The following is a 10,537-nucleotide window of genomic DNA, read 5'->3' as shown; positions in this document are numbered from 1 at the left end:
CCATGCATTACACAAAAGAGCCTGAAGTTGCGTCAGAGTGAAAAAAGTGTCCTACCGCACTATATCCAATGTTTCTGTCAAAAATGTCATTTTTACTTTTTTTCGTTTCATGACACTCTCAAAACACAGTGGCCCGTCATACATATATCTATATAACGATAACCAACCATATTTATTTATAAACACTAATGTCAATATACGACAAAACGTCGTTCGTAGCTGCTCGTAGCGTTAGTGTGAGCATTAGCCTTTAATAAAACCTTTAATTAAACTTGTAAATAGCAATATTAGTAACTTATTAATAACAGACGTTGCTCATCTTTAAGAAACTTTAATTTTTAACTTGTTGGTAGGGCTTCGTGCTTCCTCACCGGGTAGGTACCATCCACGCATCAGATATTCTACCGCCAAACAACACAATCAAAAGAGAACTATATGCCCTTCTTATCAAAGTTAGATCTGTATTCATATAAGCTTGTAGTGTGTCACACACACATACAAAAGGCTAAGATAATATTTGAGAAGCTATGGTATCACTTCCTGCGCGAGACAATGCGAGACAAGTCTCAATCACGCGCCTCGTCGCATCCACTTAACCTGCGGAGCCCTCTCCGCAAACAATGCTTCTGCACTAAGGCTATGTCGCCCTGAAGGGAAAGTTACCAACTTTTGTGTTGTCAACACGAGTTAGTAAACAATTTTCTGGAATTATCTTATGTTTTAAAAAATGATAAAATGTTTTCCAATAATTGGTTACTTTATAAAGAGTCGAAAACAGTCACAAACGTACAATCGCTATGAATATGCTTTAATATTGAGTGAAAAACTTGTGATTAGCAGAGTGGTCGGCGCGGGCAAACGCTAAGGACTATGGGTTCTTTCTTGGTTTTCTAGACAAACATTTCTGTATTTTTGTAATTGAGTTTTAGAATCTAGATATTATCTGCTGCAGCCCGGACACACGATACTCGTAATCTTTATTTTTTAAACGAAATATACAGTACATCTGTGATGTGCTCACGTTTGTGCATTGTAATATTTCGCGATAATTATCGCTTCAGATTTAGCGAAAAAAATTGTTACTAATAACAATAATTGAAAACAACATAAACATCACTAGCGTAGTAAAAAGCCTGATGAACACTTCGTTATGCTTAGATGTTATAAATATATATTGTAAAGATAGCTTCAACTCAATAAAAGAAGATCGTAAAACTTCAACTACGGAGCTAAAGTAATAAAAAACACCATCAGTCCACTCCAAGAACATTGTTGTGCTAACAATTTCGTCGACCTATCTAATTTTCTAATTAAAAATAATCTTCCCTTTATTTACAAGATTAAAAAAAAAACTTTGTGTAATTAATCAAGGATCCCGTGGAAAGGCGCCACTTGTTTGCCAAGTCTATTCTCAACATGAAAAGTTTGCAATGAATTAGTCCTTCGAGAGTCCGGCGATGGAGGGGAGACGTTTACAGTAGTACGGGGCAGGATATGATCAATAAATCTACGTTTACACTTTACTTACTACATCGGATTACAGTTACGTCGATGTAAACGACATTTTCGTGGCTCACATCCCAGTTTTTAGAATTGTTTATATTACATTATATGTAACAATTGTATATTATGACTATAAAGTCTTAATATACATATACATTATATAAAGAAAAATATTAAAATTATTAAGTTTATATTGATTGAAACAGAAACCTTCGCTGAAGCAAAACAACTCTCCAAAATTTCAAGACAAACATACAAAGAAACTTTCATTTCTTAGTATTGGCGGAAATTTGCGTCTGTTTATTTTGTATATTTGTATTTAAACGTAATATTTTTAACCAATGAAGTTAAACATAGCTCAAAATCATGGTTCATGGTTCAAAATGATCTCCTGTGCTGTATTGATATAGCCGGTGGCTAAGTAAGTCTAACGTGATTACTACCTATGATAATGCCATTCGCGTGCTGTAATTAACCGTATTATAGGATCACTAGTGCTCTAATTGCAGTTCCGCTCTATAGCCATTGTGGGAGACGAGGAGGCTCATTGGTTAGAATACGTGCGTCTTAACCGAAGATCGGGCTTAAGCTCGGGCAAACGCCACTAAATTTTCGATTATTTTTCATCTCACGTGTTGGATGAAAAACTGCCACGTGTGTCACCCATCTGTTATGGAAATGCCTGCATTTACCCGTTGGGTATTCAATCGGCCATTCGGTCGAGTCACACCATCTCCAGGTCATCGGCGCACTTGGATGGAACTTGCTTGGCTCTTCGCTGCTTCAACGGTCAACGGTTCTGCGACATACATGATCAGCCCACAGTAAAATGTTTGTCAAAGATTAACATATAATGAAAATTAACAAAAAAGTAAACAATGACTCGTTAAAATAAAACTCTACGTCGTCGTATGTTTCAAGGAGATCAATGTTGAGTTCAATGGACAACGATACTATACTAGAGATTAAATATATATACATATGTTTTAGAATATCAGACGACTCGAGCAGGTTTCGTAGCGATGATTTCTTAGATGGAGAATGTGATGAATATTAAACACAAGCTTAAAAAATCTAAAATTTTAAACATCCCCTTCAACATAATAATAATAGATTGTATGGACGGACAAGAAAATAATGAATATTTTAAATGGTTTTAATGATTTATGACTTCTAACTACTAACTATAACTATTTTACTAACTCTTAGTAACTCAACTATTTTAAGGAGATTATATGTTTTTAGTAATTGAAATATCTGTACATTGAGAATTTAGTTGAATCTGACATTAATAAAAAGCTTTATTAATTTAAGGACAGAACTCCAGCAGATTGACCAAATAATGGTAATTCTCACGTGTAATTTTAATAGTTTGGGCCATCTAATGGTATGTGTTCAACACCACACCCATAGACATTGACGCTGTAAGAAATATTCACGATTCCTTACATCGCCAATGTGACACCAACCGTGGGAACTAACATGTTAAATCAGAAAGATGTTAAGGCAATATCGGTTGGCAGTATAACTTTAAAGGCGTGTATATTTTTTTAAATCGATGCATTGTTGTTAAAGAACCAATTTAATCGTATCATTTCCATATAAAGCGCTCGAGTAAAATTTTTCTTACGCAAATAATCGTTTCTAAAGATTTCTTTTTTTCAAAATCTATTTTAAAACTTCGAATATTAGAAATGAACACGTGTATTCAGGAACTCATGTCACGTTTGAGTTCCGAATAAGTTTTAATGGCATTAGTTTTGTAGTTCGACGGCTGACGCTCCCGAGCTGTCGGTGTTTGAGCTGAAACTTACCTATGATTATACAACGTATGTATTTCTGTTTTATAAATATTATGTTTATATGTAGATATATTATGTTCACGAGTTCATTCACCGACTTCGAACGCCGATATTGTTATGTACATGATAAAGTGTACCTACTAGTTAGGCTTTCAAATAAATTGGACCGAAACGTATTAGTATAATTATTTAACATCGTAACGAATTTCGTGCGAGCCCTCTGCGCAAGAGGTCTACATGTGCTTTATGAGAGACAGGTGTACTACTCCCTCACTCAAGTTATCAGATGTGAGAGTAATCATTGTCAACTTACGGACCTACCTACCTACCTCAAATTTAATAATAGTAAAACTTAGTCGAATAAAATAAAAAGTCTAATAATAATAATTGCTACATATTATATTTTATATATAAAGTGAATAAATTCTGTGTCTTCATTTACGCTACTGTATTATTTAAATTAAGATAAAAATAAAAATTATGATTCCGGCCAGGATCGAACTGGCGGCCTTCTGCGTGTAAAGCAGATGTGATAACCACTACACCACGGAACCAGATATATGAATGTATAAATTATTAATATCAGTTCGGCATCATGTGTTAGTGAAAGTAGTTTTGGTCATTTGTAGTTCGTACATTTATGTATCGGATTAGATAAGATAATTACATTATAAATATTTTATATAAGACGTCATAATTGCTTTGTGGACTTATGTAATTTGCTCTTATACGAGAAGCGGGAACAAATCCGTTTCACGATACAAAGCTTCATAATTCTCGAGTACAAGTAACACGAATCAACTGATTAATTAATTATTTTAATCAAATCTAAGTATTATTTATTCAAGACGGCTAATAGAATAGACATGTATTGAATTTAATGTGAAGCACCGCTTTCTATCGAGAAGAACCGACAAGAAACTCAGTTACATTTTCCCACCAATATACAGAAGTAAACTCAAAACAATTTAATTATATTACTGTTTATTCAGCATTGTAATAATTACGAGACATTATACAATGTTCGAAACATTAAGTTATTGGTTATTTTGAGTTCTCTACTTACAAAGTTAAGTACAATCTCTTGGTGGTGTTCACAAAGAAAAACGAACATGAAACTTGAATTGTAAAACATATTACATATTATAATATATGTATAAACCTAACACGTAAGCAAATGTAACCTATATATCACGGGCACGGGGAGGCTCCGTGACAAGATATTTTGATGTAGATTACGCACCAAAATGTCACCTCCCCCGCTGGCTGATCTCCTGGTACAAATTTATGGCCAGAGCTTTACCTCCTAAGTTTGTTTGTCTCTTTTGCAAGTTCGAGAATGTGATTAAATCGTGCTTAGACGGTTCCTGGTCGCTTTACATATTGGGGGACAAAGATCTTGTAAATTTGAATGATTTCATGTTAATATTTTACAATGGTAATTAATTTATGTTAATGTATGACTATGTTAATCATACAATCTTTGAATTTAATTATAAGGGGTTGGAAAAATGTATTATCATTATTTGAGTTTATTATTTCGGATTTGAAATTGTTGATTTAATTTTCATCAAAGATTTATCTTTGTTTTTCTCAGTTAAAACTAAATAACAACAATTCATGGCGTTTATCTTATAAAACTTTTCATAAAGTATTTCGTTCTTGTTTTCGAATTGATAGGCAATCGTGATACAAATACAAATTTCAAAAGATAACCGATTATTTGACTTAGGAAGTCGTGCAAGAACAATTACATTTTAATGTCTCATCCCTAATTTATGTTTATAATTCATCTCGTTTTGTGTGGTGAAGAAAACATCGGGAGGAGACCTGCATAATGTGTTAGATGAAAATCTGCCACGTGTGTTTTGGATGATGGATGAGCCACAAATCTCCTCAAACGGAAAATACTGTTTAGGGCCTAACAGTAATTGGTCTGTTAAATTTTATGATAATAATGAATTATCATTTAGATTATTTATTTTACGGAATATTCAGAATTTAATAAGATTGAAAGCAATGGATAATAGATGAATAGGCGTTGGTCAAAGTTATGGCGGGAACGTGGCAAGCGGTGACGTCGGCGTTGATTAAGACTTATATGAATAGAGTAATCAGCGCCTTGTGACTTTCATTAGAGGACGATTAATTGCTCTTAAATGGCACTTGAACGCTTACGACATTTCCTGCGTCATAGTTACCTAACTAAGTTTTAATAACCATTCATCATTTTCTAATCACTCGTTTATTTCAAGTGGTTTTTTTATCGCTTAAATCGATCTGGTGCTGATTATTTAAAAGATAAACAAACATATACAGAGACTGACTTAGAATCTTAACAGAGGAGGAAAACTATGCTTTTTCCGCCGAGTCAAAACATTCTTCCTGTGGCAGTGTACTCGTATCTAAGCTATTGTATAGAGTTGAAACGTTTAAGTTTGGTCTTAACGCGCTAATCTCGGGATCTTCTATTCCTATTCGTAAAAAATATTTTTGTATTAGATGGCTCGTGCAGGAGCGGATCTGTAGCGCAGAAAATGTTCGATATTTTTGATTAAAATCAACCCATAAATATAATCAAGACATAAATATAATTGATATATTCTAATAATATAATTCAATTTAGGAAAAAGAGAAACTACCTACTTTGTTTCTTATCGGTTTCGTTTCATTTCACTCATTTCTTACGACGGAATTTACATTTCAAAACGTAGTTTATTTACACTTGAATAAAGTTCATAAGGATTTCTGTTTTCTTTTTTATTGAGGTCGGTTTTATTATACTCTACTATCGTCGTGACATTGCACGGGTCGAGTATGGGTCTACATAAAACGTTTGAATTGTAGTAAGCAAAGCTCGCTGCTGACGTGATGTTTTATGACATCTTAAGCAATCATCGTTCTGCAGCAATTTTAAAGTTAATTAATTATTCACCTTTCATGAGAAGAAAATGTCATAAAGCCTACGCTGAACGTATGGGAACGTACGAGAATCCGTTTGGAACTTTTAGAGTTTATCGCGGTCAAAAAAACAGACTTAAGGGCAGGCAGACGGGACGGAGGAGGATTATGTTTTAAAATATGTAGTGATAGTTACTAATAACAAAACTTTGATTAGGTCATAGCTATGATAAGTTCAGTGGACTCCAGGTCTCTCAGGTATGGAGGAGTTTATTAATATTCCAAATAATTTAATTAACCTAAAGCTTGCAAGCAGCGTTGTACTAAATATGACTGAGCGATCAATCGCCACGTTAATGAAGTTCTCCGTTCTTCTACAAGTGACGTCATCACGTATCATAATAACAGCTAGAGGTGTCCTTGATACTCCGTAAATTGTGAGACAGCGGATTTGAGAAAGGGTTCCTCTTGGGATTAAGAAATACATGCTTCCTCGTAAACAGACTCAATCCCTGGCTTAAACTGCCTGCTGAACATTTACGTTTTTCTTACATTTTATTTTAAAGATTTATATTTTAGATGTATAGATAAACACCACCACAATACAGAAAAAGTTTCCATAAATATTATTTAGTTAAAACAGTCGAAACAAACATAAACTAAAAATCCATTAAATTAGGTGTCTTTTAATATTCTTAACACGAAGTTTTGTTATAATATCATTGGAGGGAATCAACGTGCAATCTACAGTAAACATGAATTAGCTCCACAAATGTGTGTGCACTCCTCATAGTTTATTATTACATTTATTACGAAAATAAATTTAATTGTTGTAAATTAGTTGCTTATATTACTTTACTATACCATTGACTTGATGGTTGTTAAAATCAAATAGTTAAGTTTCAAAATCAGGTAATTAGTTGAGTAACGGAGATCAATTAATTTCAAATACATGCCGTATTGATTAGTGCGGCGACAAAGTAATCTTATTTAGGGATATAAAAACTTTGAAACGCCAAAAATAACGGGTTGGCAGGAATTAACAAGTATCGGAATAAGTGAAAAGTAGCTCCCAATAAATCAGTTAGAGGCTTAGTTGTAATTTATATTGGCTCCCAGTTTTTGGTTTCGTAACGAAATTTTTATTCAAGCGGCAAATTTAAGCCTTAAATAGACTTCCAAAAAATATATAATTGAGGTTCTATTCAAAATTAATTAGATGGATAGTAAAAATCCTTCAAAAGTTACCCGGGTCCAACACACTAAAACCACTGCGATGGCCCTCCTCGGTACGGATCGGAGAGGCTGTGGGATCATGTCGATATATCACATCCGCGGCCTCTGTCTTGCAGTACTTTAAGAGGCGAAGGTGATCTCGTCGCCAGTACTTCTTGAGAGTGCGTACGGCAGCACGAGGCGACCCCAGCTGTCGTCCTCCTCAAGGCTGTCTGAAATATAAATTACATCGCACCTCGTTGTATTGCCTCTACAAGTAACAGATAACTGATAAATTTTTCGCCCAGGAAATAGGAATAGCTACTTAAAGAGGATATTCTGCCTTCTTCCCTCCATTCCACGTGATCATGATTTGTGCAGTTGTAATTTTTAATATATGTATGTATAATACTTTAAGCGCTCAATGTAAGCATTTCAGTATTATTTATTATAATTTAATTAATATCTTGCAATAAAATACACGCCACAATAGAAAATAAAAGGTTAACGCTGATTGAATCGTGTTTTATATTATCTAACAATAACAGAGCAACGCGACCAGTACTGCGGCGCTTCGCGTTCGAGACAAGCAAAAAGATAAATCAAAATGCATAATAGCAAACAAATAAATCTACATTTAGTAACAGTAGTCACAGAAAAATATTCAAGATATCATCTGTAATAATATTTATATCTTCATTATTATAGTTTAAACATATAATTAGTAGGTATGACGAAAAGAACAAGATTGTGCTGAATGTCTAGAAATATCGTAATTAGGTGTTTATGTTGTTAGTACCTCATTAAAAGCTAACTATATAATAAACTTTAAATACGTTTCTTCGAGTAGTAATTTTTGACAGGGATTTATAATGTGGCTCCGCCTCTCGGGTAAGATTGATGGCGGGGATGGGGGACGGGGGGTAGCGAGTGAGGGCTCTATCGGACACCATCGCCTTGAAAAATGACTCGTGAATGTATTATCTTTTATGCATATAAAAGCGTTCCGGCGGTTGAGTCGAAGGGAAATGTGAGGATTGATAGACGTTAGGAATGTTAGCATCTCGAGGAGCGATACCATCAATTATGCTTTACGAAGAGCTTTCATTTTACGAGCATGTCTATTGTTCGCCTAGTACTGTTTTGCGTTCTAATTACTCAACAATGTATATTTGATATTATATACAATATATATACATAAGAAGTGAGGTCACCGATATAGCCCGAAGAATTGCCATACTTATGTGGCAGTGGGCAGGGTACTGTTAACTAGAAACTTCTTTTGGGGTCCGCAGAGGCCGGTGGTAACTTTCACTTTAATATAACTTGAAAATAATGCAAGTGAAATCGAACTTGAAGAAAATAAATTCAACACTCGATATCGAATATCTTTATTCTACATAGAAGTTTCTTATTGATTGTCAAAATTCTATCACCGACTCAAATTGAAACGTCTCAGACTCGAGAACAACCGTCAAAAGAAACTCAGCGGGATAATATTTTATTTTTTGGCTGATATTCATGATTGCAATGATTTATTTTTGAAGCGGTCCGGAGGCGATCGTTTCATTCCCGAGGCGTGATATCATCTGTGAAATCGTTAATGTTATAATAACCTTTAGCTCGCAAACGTTCTTTAAAGGTTTTTTTTTAACATTACAATAGAAAACATTTAAACGTTTTATGGGATCCGGTTGTATAAGCGTATACATTACCCCACAGAATAATTACTAACCGTTGTCGAGTTGTCGAGTAGTGTGTACACCGGTTTTTATGGGTACGCCTATCCGAGGTCCCGGATTCGATTCCCGGCCGAGTCGATGTAGAAAAAGTTTATTAGTTTTCTATGTTGTATTTGTGGTACGTTACTTCTGATTTTTCATAACACAAGTGTTTTAGCTACTTACATTGGGATCAGAGTAATGTATGTGATGTTGTCCAATATTAACCCTGTATAGTCGGGTAACAGGAGTAACAAATTTAGGTTTCCTTGTATTAAATACGTGCACATCTTTATTTCTAGAATATTAATTTATATTTTTAGGAAAATACATTACATCATATGATATGTCTTGAGAAGTGATAGTCAATAGAAGAAGAAAAGCTTTAGAGTCCAGATTATAAAGTTATATTGTATTTATATCTGCTGCATCTGCAAAGTATCACTCACCCCGTGAGAGGTTATACGGTAAACAGTAACTATACTGCCAGTCGCGCCGTAAACATATTGTTAGATGATGATTGCGTGGTAATTTAATATAGTCATACTGATAATATCGTAATATTTTGTGCCAACTTAGCCCATAACTCTATTTAAATTAATAGCCGTAGTAATAATCACGAGGAATCTATTAAAGTGCTTCCATTCACTTCAAAATGATATTTAATATTATACAAAGACCTTCTAAAAGAAAAAGTTTTTCGTGTATCAGCAATTTCACCAACATAGCATCCCTTTAGAAGCCGTGTCCAAGTTTTTGTCGTACGTCACATTATACTGCCTCTCCCTCGGCCCTCGCTCGACCTCGTTTGCATGTTTCTCCCGGGAGTCGGGAATCAGACCATATCCCATATTTACACAGTTCGCAGCGGCGCGGCGCGTCACAAATTATCCCTCGGAGGATTGAATACGGCTTGGATTTCATCATTTTCGGTTTGAGATATTATTGCCCACATGTATTGCGCTCTATATAGATCTGCCATTTGACAATAAGTATATTTTAAATAGTTAAAAATGATAAATCATTATCTAGCATATAAATGAGGTATGATAGTAAAAACATATCAATCTATTTACCGTAACGGACTCAACCAGTTACAAGTTACCCTGTGTACTAAAATGCCTTCAAACATCAAAAAAAACGTGAGTATATATTATTATTTACTCTTATAACACCAAATTAAAAGAATACGAATTATAAACAGTTTAATAATCTCACTATTTGTATGGCCTTTTACAGTCTGTAACTCATAGATTGTAGTACGTTGTCTTCAGGCTTCGCAAACTAGTAAATGTTGAGTAAAACTTGTGTTTTTTTTTTAATAAGTATGTGTGTATTTATTTGAATTAATTGTACAGATATTAAAATGATAAAATTGTGTTCAGAAACCAGCAA

The 10,537-nt window shown here is 34.2% G+C and overlaps 1 non-coding gene across 1 annotated transcript; it reads right to left on the bottom strand.

The window, feature by feature from the left end:
* Positions 1–3,786: 3,786 nt before the first annotated feature.
* Positions 3,787–3,859, bottom strand: Trnav-uac. The gene has a single exon. It is a non-coding gene; the product is annotated as a tRNA-Val (tRNA).
* Between the last annotated feature and the right edge of the window lie 6,678 nt (positions 3,860–10,537).

Source organism: Vanessa atalanta, chromosome 15 (genome assembly GCF_905147765.1).
Source record: "Vanessa atalanta chromosome 15, ilVanAtal1.2, whole genome shotgun sequence".
NCBI classification, from domain to species: Eukaryota; Metazoa; Arthropoda; class Insecta; order Lepidoptera; family Nymphalidae; genus Vanessa; species Vanessa atalanta.
This window is presented reverse-complemented; position numbering and strand designations above follow the sequence as displayed.